Here is a 12,340-nt window from a genome sequence, read left to right as displayed (position 1 = left end):
TTCTTTTGGTGGTATTTGATCATCTGTGCGATTTTTTGATCATGCGCTATAACCAAAAAAAGAGCGACAATTTAGCAAAAATAACAATATTTTTCACATTTTTTTTATATGAAATTCCCCCCAAAAAATATGTAAAAATCTAAATTTTTTAAAATTTTTGGCCAATTTGTTTTCTGCTACATATGTTTGTTAAAAAAAATCACAATAAGCGTATTTTGATTGGTTTGCGCAAAAGTTATTGCGTTTACTAACTAAGTGAAAGATTTTTGTCATTTTTGTTGTTTTTTTTTTAACGAGTAATGGCGCCGATCTGCGATTTTTTGCGGTACTGCGACATTGCGGCGGACAGATCGGACCCTTGACTGACATTTTTGACACTTTTGGGGGTACCAGTGACATTACTACAGTAATCAGTGCTATACATATGCACTGTTATTGTAAAATTACACTGGGAGGGAAGGGGTTAACTTTATTGGAGAGGGAGGGATTAAGTGTGTCCCTAGGGGCGTGTTTCTTACTGTCATTGGATGTGGCTGTGTGTGTAACAGCACAGATCAACGGTCCTACATAGCAGGACCGAGTGATCTGTGCTTTTACACAGGGGAGAATGACAGGCGGCTTTGTTTACATTAGCCGCCTGCCTTTCTCCCTCTCTACCCGACGATCCGGTCCGCCGGTCACACGCCCCGGCTTCTTCTGGTACGAGCGGGAGCGCGCCTCCGGTGGCGTGCGTTCACCCCCTATTCGCTCCCAGGCTAGTGACGTACCGGTACGTCACTTTGCCTGGGAGGGGCTGACCGCCGCCGTATATAGTCGGGCGGGGTCGGCAAGTGGTTAAATCTATAAAATGTTTAGAAATTGTTAATATATTTAACTTTTTGCAAAAAACAGCACTCTGATTTCTCTCTGGTGACAGTCAGCTGACCAAATGTCAGAGCATGTGATCACTTCCGAAGGGGAGGATCTGATTTCAGACATACAGTAGCTGTTGAATGGCCAGTGGTGCCTGAATGCTAGGCCTCTAGGCCAGTGATTCTCAACCACCTGGCTGTAGCCTCCACTCTCTCAGGCCTCCAGCCAACTGCAGATCCCTTAACCTCCCACAGTGCCTCCCGGCCTTCAAAATGCCCCACAACCTCCTTTAGTGGCCCCCAGGCCCCCTGAGAGTTCTCAACCTCCACAGTGTACCTCAACCTCCCACAGTGCCCCTCCAGCCTACTGATGAGCCTCCCGCCCTCCATAGAGCCCTCTGCCTCCAACAGTATCCCACAGTGCCCAAAGAAAGCATGCTCTACTGCAGATAACCTGGGAGAATGGGAACCGATGCTCTGGCCAAAATGCCTTTGAGATGTAACTATAATCCTCTGATACAATGAAGCCGGCTACTTGAAAACCCATTGGTACCATTTTTTATTGGTTACATAACAAGATACAGCAGTAACACGCTAGTGCGTTTCGGCTGAAGCCATAGTCATAGCATGCTACTCATAGCATATTATCCAACCCCCCCCCCCCCCCCACAGGGACACCCATTCACATCCAGAGCTTTCTAGCTTTTCAATATATGTTTTGCATTCCCATACTTTTATTGTGTTAGCAGAAATTCTATTTTTTCTGTTGGGATGTGGATGGTTTTGGAAGAATTTAGCAGGCATTGGTCTCCAAATGTTGAGAACTAGTGCTCTATGTACATTCAGTAGGAATCACATGATCAGCACTGTCATTTGCCCAGATGACTGGCATTGGAGGGAGACTGAAGTACTATATTTTGCAGGAGAAAATATTTACATTTTATAGCTTGCCTTTAAAGTAGTTGTAAACTTCAGACGTGAAATATTTTATCAAAGCCTATCCCTCTATAGCAAGGGTCTTCAAACTATGGCCCTCCAGCTGTTCAGGAACTACAATTCCCATCATGCCTAGTCATGTCTGGAAATGTCAGAGTTTTACAATGCCTCATGGGATGTGTAGTGCCGCAACAGCTGGAGGGCCGTAGTTTGAGGATCCCTGCTCTATAGTGTACTTGTCTCAGTCCAGAGCACTAAGTGTAATTTTTGTCTGCCACCTCACTCCTCTGCTATCTGCATAGTTTTCCTCACACCAAGAAAAAAAAAGTGACAGGGGAGAGAGATCCAGCACACAGCCTGTGATTGACAGCCTCAGCACTGTTACTGTGTGCTGTGTGAACAGGGTGGAGGGTGTCCTTTCCCTCCAATTATCTGTCAAAGCTCTCCTCACTGAGCTCTGCAGAGTGTATCTTCAGCTCTCAGCCCTCTGTTTTTTGAAAGCTCAGACAAGCTTTATAAATTCTGAACTTTATGCAGACGTAGAGAAAAGAAAACTGCAGATAAGCAGGTTCAACTTATGTATAAGAATTTGTTTTATCTCTGTGTATCCTTTGAGGCCAGTCACTTCACTGGGTATATAGAAGGATTTACAACCACTTTAAACTGCTCATACTGATAAGAGTAGTGAGGAGGCTGCCAATGCTGACCTACCTTCTGAAAATTCTAGGTGGCTCTTCCTCAAGTGCTTTAAGCTACTATCATAGAACAAATATGCAGGTAAGGGATTCTGAATTTTTCCTGCCTTACCTTATTGCCATTCTTATTCCAAGCTAGTCACTTAAAGTATAGAGCCCTTATGTGAATGTATGCATTTCATACCTTGTATTAATATTTAAAAACCCAATAAATGTTTTGTGAAACAAAGTATAGAGCCAAATGGGTCTGAAGAATAGCCAGCCAAGGGGCATTTTCAGAGTAAGGTCAGCAGTGGCAGTCACTGTATTTCACTCTGGATAGGATTACTTTAGAGATTTAACACTTGATTCTATGGCACTGGGACTGTATTCGCCAGAGAGACTGCATGTAAAGGAGTATTGACTTTGAACAAGCAACTGGCCAGTTTGGAAAATTTGGTTTGTCATTGATCACTCCTTCATACTCCCCAAGTGTGGCTGTTTTTATGCTGCATTTAATGCTGACACTGACATCTGTTGGTAAAATCTGGTATAGCAGGTCACATCATTTTGCTTTATGTATGCATCATGCCTGACAGCAATGGACTTATACCAAACCTAGAAGGGAGATATGGACCTGCAGGGCACTGTGTTCAGGGAGCAGGTCCATGATGTTACTCCAATGCATGCTAAGACACCAAGCATGCTGTAATGCATTGAATTGCTATTCATTCTGAATGCATTTACATAGCACACCTGCATTACAGCTCATTGCAGCACCCCGTAGCGCACAATGTGAATTGTGGTGTGCTACAGTAAAACTTAAAATAGACTTGAAGCAACTTCTCCCACATTGGGACCATCTCAAAAAAAAAAAAAAAAATACCACTAGTGTGTTGGGTCCCTCAAGGTATCTATTAGGACACTGTAGATTGTAGATATACATTGTGATGGACCGCTTGGCACCCCGCCTGGGTGCTTCTGCCAAAAATTGCCTCCTGCCCTCCAAGCCTTCCAGTAGACCAAGAGCTAATACCAGCCCTTTACCCCAAGTATCACACACAGACAAGATGTTGACGTAAAAACCAAAGAAATTACTCTTTATGAAAACTCAGACACATCAGACACATACTTTATACTTCCCAGGAGGCATTCCCCTCTTAGGAATATTAGCATAACAATGCATACCTTAAACAGCAATCCAATTAACAGCTAACAGTAATCGTAATTAAACAGTAAGCTAATTAACAACTAGTCACCTAGACAATGCTTTGGTTAATCAAGGATCCCACCCCAACTCAGACAGTCTGGCTACAGTCTACAACAGTCTTTGACTCATACAATGTTCCAGCAGTCTGAAAAAGTGGAATTATTTTATCTTCATAGATTTCTTGAGGGAGAGTGGTGATAAGTTTTTCTGTCCCAAGTGGAGAAGCTTCTCCAGCCCAGTCTGCAGGAGGGCCACCATATTTCCTCTGACCATTTATCTGTACAGGATTAATATTACACCTCTCCGTCCACTCTAGAAGGGAAGCTTTGTTGTCTTCAGAGAATTAATCCAAGCCTTGCTCACAGCGTTCATCACGTTGGTGTCCATCATTAGAGAATGATCTGCTCTCTCCATGGGATCAGAGGCTGAACTGAGCTCTTTACCATGATATAACCAGAAGAAGGAGACAAAATCCCTGGTCGCCTCTATAATCAGTAGGTAAGAGGCTTGCCCCTAGTCTCCTCCAAAAGCCTCTGTCCCAGTTGGGTCTGTCACATACATACTATGTTGGTGAGTAACTGATGTAGAACAAGTACTCCTAATCTGCATAGCTTTTGTTCACAAAGACAATGGAGGAATTCAGTTGGAAAAAAAAAAAAAATCAACAGGCCAGCTTGGAAAGTTTTGGTTTGTTTTTCATAAAGTTGAGATTTAATATTTGTATGATGTAATGTTCTACTACACCAAGTGTTACTAACCCACAACAGTAAAATCAGTCTTTATATGCAGTAAAGCACGCTTCTTATACTCACTGTGTAACCTAAGGTGTTAATCCTCTGCATTGTGTAAAAAGGCTGTTTGATCCTGTCGTCCCCTTCTTCCACTGTCCCTACTCCATCCCTGGATAAGACAGAACCTTTGGAGTCACTCTGCACATGCTCAGTTTGGGGTGTATTGCTAGAGACTTTTGTTTTTTTCTTGGAAGTGTGCATGTGATCAGCACAGAGCCAATCAGCACTGTCCAGACAGAAGGTCAGGGGTCCTGCAGCCTCATAGGGGAGTCAGAGGAGAATTAAAACTCTTTCTACAAGCTTTAACCAGACACTTTTTTTTTGGACATTCAAAGACCTAAAAATAAATGGACATTCCCTTTAAGGGTGGCCTACAATATAGATGAGGTTTCCAAAACGTCTATGAATTAAACGCAGCTTCACTCTGTAAAGTTTTCTGTTAGAAAATATTTTCTAGGAGTTTTTTTTTGTGTAATTTAAATCTTCTATTTATAGGTGTCTTTTTTTATCAATAGTGTGTAGTGAGCACACACCTTTTATACTGTGTTTGTATGAGAAATCACTGCTTTACAGATAACTGGAAACTGCCAAGGTACTGACGTCAAAGGAAAATGAATAAAAATGCAGTTTGATGACATTGGGTTGTCCTGTGTCTGGTCCTCTGTTTCCGGCTGCTGGGAAACTGACTAGAAGTTATCCATACTGATTGTAGACACAGAAAGATTGCATTTCACAGGAATTACTGCCTGATTTATTATTCATTGTACCAAATGTCCATTCATATTTTTTTGTGATAATAAGGAGTCATAAAGTTTTAGGAACTGGATGTGACATTAAAGGCTTGTTAACACTTGCGGTTGGGTGGCAGTAAAAATAGGTGGTTGAGCTGAGGCTTTTCCCTTCATAAAGAGGAGCTCCAGTCTCCCCCAGAATAATTAAAAGTCAGCAGCTACAAATACTGTAGCTGCTGACTTTTATTATAAGGACACTTACTTGTGAGGAGATCCAGAATTGTCCTTTTCCAAGCCGTTTCTTTAATCGGCTGGGGGTCCAGGCACAGCAATCTTAAAGAGGAACTCATGTCTGCTCACATAATTTGTAATAAAAACATCTTTGCCATTCTAAAGCTTCCCACCAACCACTTTGCATAATTTTTTATATATTCTTGCCAAATATGCTGCAGAAATCTCCCTCCAGTAAGTCTGGGTGCAGCCATTTTAACTGTGGGCAGCTGAAGTTACTGCCTGTTCACTTCATGCATTTACACAGACAAACAGAGGCACACACACATATATACTGTATATATATATATATATATATATATATATATATATATATATACAGACACACACACCACTGCTTGCCTGCACATTTCTCCTCTCTTGATGAATACTCATGGATCTCTGCAGTCTCCTGTTATCTCGGTCCTCATCCAGCCCCCTCCTGTTCTGCAGCTCCCCTTTGCTCTCCTATGACTCATCCCTCCCTCCCTTGCTGACAAACTCTCACGAGAGTGAGAGAGAGAGCTGTGCATGATGTCATTAGCCTAGGCTAACTACCAGACAAGAAGGAGGAAGTGGGCTGTATAAGGTATTTACTGGCAGAAAAAAAATGTTTTACTATCCAAGGTTAAAACAACAAGGGCAGAGGATTTAATAGATGGAAAGATGAAAAAATGACTGAAGAGCCGCTTTAAGTAAGGGAAACCCTTTCCTGGTTCCCCACTGCACATTCGGGAGCCGCGCTGCACTTTGTGAATGGTCCTGCAGTCTTCAGGGACCTGTGATGTTTCCCAGAAGGCTGCAAGGAAAGGAGGGGTGGTTGAACTCAGTGGCATCGCTTAGGGGCTGCACCCGGGTGACAACATCAAGTAGGAAGTGATATCCAACCGCTAAGGTGCCACCTCCATCTGTTACAGCACATGGATTGTTGTGCCAGCTACCACATCATTTACAGGAACCAGTTTGAGATGTGCACCGTGACCGTGTGCTCCCGGCCCACAACTAGCCTGCCCTGCTCCGTGGGGGGGGGGGGCACCATTTATTGCACCAGATGACAACAACCCTAGTGATGCCAGTGGCCCGAACTTCCACTCAGATTGCAGATCGATCTGACCAGAAGTGGGAGCTGTATCTGTCAAAACCAGGTACTCACTCCCCATGCCCCCCCACCCCAAAAGTGCCAATCACTAAAGAGAATGGGGGTAGCATGCAAAGAAGCAGAACTTCCCCTTTTGGGTGAAGTTCCACTTTAACCTAGCACAGCTGTTGAATAGGCACAAATTATACCCATATATGCCACCTTGTAGCAGTGTGCGAGGCTACCGTGTGGTGGTTGGGCTTTACAGGGTTAAAACAGGCAGAAAAGATGTGACATATTGCCTGTCAAACGCACTTTGAAAAAAATATCCCATGTGGATCAACTTTTCAGAATGGTTGCAAGTGCTGTCAAAGCGTTAACAAGCCTTAATCCAAAAGAAGATACTTCAAGGCACTCGCAGCATACGAATCTCTCTCTCTCTTATATTTCAAATGGTTGAAAAAGTTAGAAAATGCAAAAGCTTTTGTTCTCTTTGGCCCCCTGTTCGCATTGACTGCTGCTTTAAATTTGTGCGACTTTTTCTGAAGTCGCATGATTTCAAAGCCCCAGCTCAGTGCAGCTTTAAAGACATCTGTGCGGCTTCATGCATAGATGTCTATTCAAGTCACACCCAAAATCGGCAAAAGTACTACTTTTTCAAATTGGTGCGGCACCGCAATGTTGGCATCTTACCAATATGAACAGTGCTCCACAACCAGTTATTGGTATAAATAAAGATATGCTATCATATCTAAAGTACAGTACTGTACAGTATAAGCAGTGGCGTAGCGTGGGTTGTCAGCGCCCGGGGCAAGGTAAGTAATTTGTGCCCCCTACACAAATCTACACAGACCACTACACTGACACCTACACTGACCTAGCTGACCACTACAAAGTCCTACCTTATTCCTACACTAACCTACCTGATTACTATACTGACACCTACACAGACCTACCTGACCACTACACAGACACCTACACTGACCTATCTTATTCCTGCACTAACCAACCTGATCACTACACAAACCTACCTGACAATTACACTGACCCCTACACTGACCTACCTGTTTCCTGCACTAACCTACCTGATCACTATACTGACACCTACAGAGACCTACCTGATTCCTACACTAACCTACCTGATTACTATACTGACACCTACACAGACCTACCTGACCACTACACAGACCTACCTGATTCCTGCACTAACCAACCCTGATCACTACACTGACCTACCTTATTACTACACTGACCCCCTACACTGACATTCCTGATTCCTACACTGACCTACCTGACACCTTCACTGACCCCTACACTTACACCCCTACACTGACTCCCCCCCCCCCCCACCACACACTGACCCCTTCACTGACACCTACACTGGCCCCCCTTCTTCCCTGCCCCTCCTTCACTAACCTCCCTAGACTGAACCCCCCCCCCCTACACTGACCCCTTCACTGACACCTACACTGACACATACACTGGCCCCCCTTCACTGACCCTTCTTTACTGACACCTACACTGACCCCTACACTGACATTCCTGATTCCTACACTGACCTACCTGACACATTCACTGCCCCTACACTTACACCCTACACTGACCCTCCCTACACTGACCCCTTCACTAACACCTACACTGACACCTACACTGACACTGACCCCCTTCACTGACCCTTCTTCCCTGCCCCTCCTTCACTGACCCCCTTAGACTGACCTCCCTAGACTGAACCCTGTGGTGGGTGACTGGCTGTCTGACACCCTGTGGTGGGTGGCTGGCTGGCTTGCTGGCACCCTGTGGTGGATGGCTGGCTGGCTGGCACCCTGTGGTGAATGGCTGGCTGGCTGGCACCCTGTGGTGGGTGGGTGCCTGACTGGGTGGCACCCTGTCATGAGTGGCTGGCTGGCACCCTGTGGTGGTTGGCTGGCTGGCACCCTGTGGTAGGTGGGTGGCTGGCACAGGGCCTGTGGGTGGCTGGCTGGTACAGGGCCTGTGGGCGGCTGACTGGTACAGTGCCTGTGGATGGCTGGTACAGGGCCTGTGGGTAGGTGGCTGTCTGCATGGCACCCTGTAGTGGGTGGCTGGCTATCTGGCACCCTGTGGTGGATGGGTGGCTGGCAGAGGGGCTGTGGGTGGCTGGCTGGTACAGGGCCTGTGGGTGGGTGGCTGGCTGGTACAGTGCCTGTGGCTGGCTGGTACAGGGCCTGTGGGTGGCTGGCTGGTACAAGGCCTGTGGGTGGCTGGCTGACTCACTGGTACAGTGCCTCTGGCTGGCTGGCTGGTACAGGGCCTGTGGATGTGGGTGGCTGGCTGGCACCGGGCTGCTGTGGGTGGGTGTATGGCTGTGATACACTCCCGCCAGACTAGTCCCGACTCCAGACGAGGCTGTCCAAGGCGAGGGAGGTGGCCTAAGAAGGCAGAATGACGTCACAAAAATATTGGCAATATTGGCCAGTTCTGGGGCCGATACCGATATATTGGGGAAAGTGCATATCGGCCCCCGATATATCGGCCTTGCCGATAATCGGTCTATTCATTTAGAAAGGGTTAGGTCTCTTGCTCTCTCTACTCTCTGACAAGACGACTTGATGGACACTTGATGGGCGATAACTTATCTTCAGGACACTCTCACTAGCATCCCCTTTAAACTAACACCCATCCACTGACTATCCTAGGAGCAGGGGTGGCCCCCCTCAGGTCAGGCCCCTTGACACAGATCTGTACTCACTGTACTGCAGAGACAGATCCTCCAGTGTCTCCCCTCTCAGTCAGCTTCTCTGGACCGCCGGATTCAGCTCCTCACTGCTACTCTCCAGGCCCTCAGGACGACCCCCTGCCCTGAGGCTGCATGGCACCTCTACAGAGGAGGAGGCAGACCCCCCCCCCCTCCGGGACTCCGCTATACAGATTAAAGACCTCGAGCACATGTGCTCTTGGATTTTATACAGTATCCCCGCATGCACAAAGGCATTTTCCCTCTGCCAATCATCAGGACTGTATCAAAAGCCCATGCAGCCATTCGTCAGGTTTCCTTCCACTGTCCAACATGCCTCCCTTTTGGACCAGTGTGAAACACTCTCCAGACAGAATGAGTTGCATCCTGAGTACAATGAGCAGACCTCACTAACAGATCCTACTCTCTGGTAGGCAGAAAGCAATATAGATTTACCTGCAACTCTTCTGGTAAGCAGACAGAGCTCAAACTAAACTTTCTCACTAGCACCTACCTAGAAGGGTGCTACAGGCGTAACATCATCTTTTATGTTTTACCAAACAATTGGGTATTATATTGTGTTTTTTGCATTAAGATTCATTAAAGTGTATTTTTTCCAAAAATTTGTGTTTAAAAAACCGCTGCATAAATATTGTGTGACATAAAAATATGCAACACCTACCATTTTATTCTCTAGAGCCTCTGCTAGAAAAAATATATATAATGTTTTGGAGTTCTAAGTCTTTTTCTTGCAAAAAAAAAAAATATGTTTTTTTTTACATGTAGGACAGGAATGCCAGGATTGCCTTGGACTGGAAGTGGTTAAAAAAGGCGTGGGGTGAAAACCTAATAAAAACTTTTTTTGGAAAAAAAAAAAAAAAAGGCATGGGGGTTCCACTTAAAATTCATACCAGGCCCTTATCACTTGGAGCACAGATGGATATACTGTGATCTGAAATCTTTCATCACAGAAAAAAATAATATTTTGTGGTCATATGGGCAGTTAGCGCAGTTGGTTAGAGTGTGGCGCTAATTACACCAAGGTCATGGGTTTGATCCCCGTACAGGCCAGGATTTTTTACATTTTATGGTCAATTTACTTTTTGCAACACCTCTCTTACATAACCTTGGTGCAAGCAACGTGACCAGTGCCTGGAATACAAAAAGACAACTGAAATATGATCAACTGAATAACAGCATATTCTTTACTAGAGAGCAGACACACATTCACTTTGTCTATTCACTATTCACCCTCACCAAAGTCCTAAAAAAAAAAAAAAAAAAAATTAAAAACATTCACAACCATACGGGTTTGCATATTAGCACTTTTTACGCTTAACCACTTGCCGACCGCCTAACGCAGATCTACGTCGGCAGTCAGCCCCTCACAGGGAAAGCGACGTAGGTCTACGTCGCTAGCCTGTGAGGGTCTAGGGAGTGAGCGCGCGCCGCCGGAGGTGCGCTCCCGCGCGGTCACGCACCCCCCCCCCCCCGCGCGTGTGACCAGCGGACCCGATGTCCGCCGGTCACTCTGCGATCGTCGGGGGAGAGGGAGAAAATCAGGCGGCTTGTGTAAACAAGCTGCCTGTCATTCTCCCCTGTGTATGAAGGATGATCATACGGTTCTACTATGTAGAACCGTTGATCACTGTTCATACATCTGAAGCCACAGCCAATCACAGTAGAAAGCACGCCCCTAGGGACACACATAGCCCCTCCCTTTCAAAAAAAGTTAACCTCTTCACTGCCAGTGTATTTTTACAGTAACAGTGCATATGTATAGCACTGATTACTGTAGTAATGTCACTGGTAACCCCAAAAGTGTCAAAAATGTCAGTCAAGGGTCCGATCTGTCCGCCGCAATGTCGCAGTACCGCAAAAAAATCGCAGATCGCCGCCATTACGCGTTAAAAAAAAAACAACAAAAATGACAAAAATCTTTCCCTTTGTTAGTAAACGCGATAACTTTTGCGCAAACCAATCAAAATACGCTTTTTGCGATTTTTTTTACCAAACATAGGTAGCATAAAACAAATTGGCCGAAAATGTTAAAACATTTTGATTTTTAAATTTTTTTGGGGGGGAATTTCATATAAAAAAATGTGAAAAATATTGTTATTTTTGCAAAATTTACGCTCTTTTTTTGTTTATAGCGCATGATCAAAAAATCGCACAGGTGATCAAATACCACCAAAAGAAAGCTCTGTTTGTGGGAAAAAAAGGACGCCAAATTCGTTTAGATACAGCGTCGCACGGCCACGCAATTGTCCGTTAAAGTCACGCAGTGCCGAATCGCAAAATACCCCCTTGTCAGGAAGGGGGTAAAATCTTCCGGGGCTTAAGTGGTTAAGAATGTTATTATCACCAAACACATCAGAGGTGAAAAAATATGTTTTAACCACTTAAGCCCCGGAGGATTTGGCTGCTCAAAGACCAGGGTCTATTTTGCGATTCGGCACTGCTTGACTTTAACGGACAATTGCGCGGCCGTGCGTGGTATTTGATCACCCGTGCGATTTTTATTTTTTGCGCTATAAACAAAAAAAGAGCGCCAATTTTGAAAAAATAACAATATTTTTCACATTCTTTTATATGAAATCCCCCCCCCCCCCCCAAAAAATGTAAAAATCTAAATTTTTTAACATTTTAGGCCAATTTGTTTTCTGCTACATATTTTTGGTAAAAAAAAAATCACAATAAGAGTATTTTGATTGATTTGCGCAAAAGTTATTGCGTTTACTAACTACGGGAAAGATTTATGTCATTTTTATAGTTTTTTTTTTTTAACTAGTAATGGCGTTGATCTGCGATTTTTTTTTGTGGGACTGCGACATTGCGGCGGACAGATCGGACCCTTGACTGACATTTTTGACACTTTTGGGGGTACCAGTGACATTACTACAGTAATCAGTGCTATAAATATGCACTGTTACTGTCAAAATGACACTGACAGGGAAGGGGTTAACTTTATTGGTGATCAGTGGGTTAAATGTATCCCTAGGGGCGTATTTCTAACTGTGGGGGGCGTGGCTAATGATGTAACCACAGAGACATACGATCCTACATAGCAGGATCGTATAGTCTCT

This window comes from Pelophylax lessonae (assembly GCF_965119305.1).
Source record: "Pelophylax lessonae genome assembly, chromosome: 4".
NCBI lineage: Eukaryota > Metazoa > Chordata > Amphibia > Anura > Ranidae > Pelophylax > Pelophylax lessonae.
The sequence above is the reverse complement of the archived record's forward strand: the minus strand, read 5'-3'. Positions refer to the sequence as shown.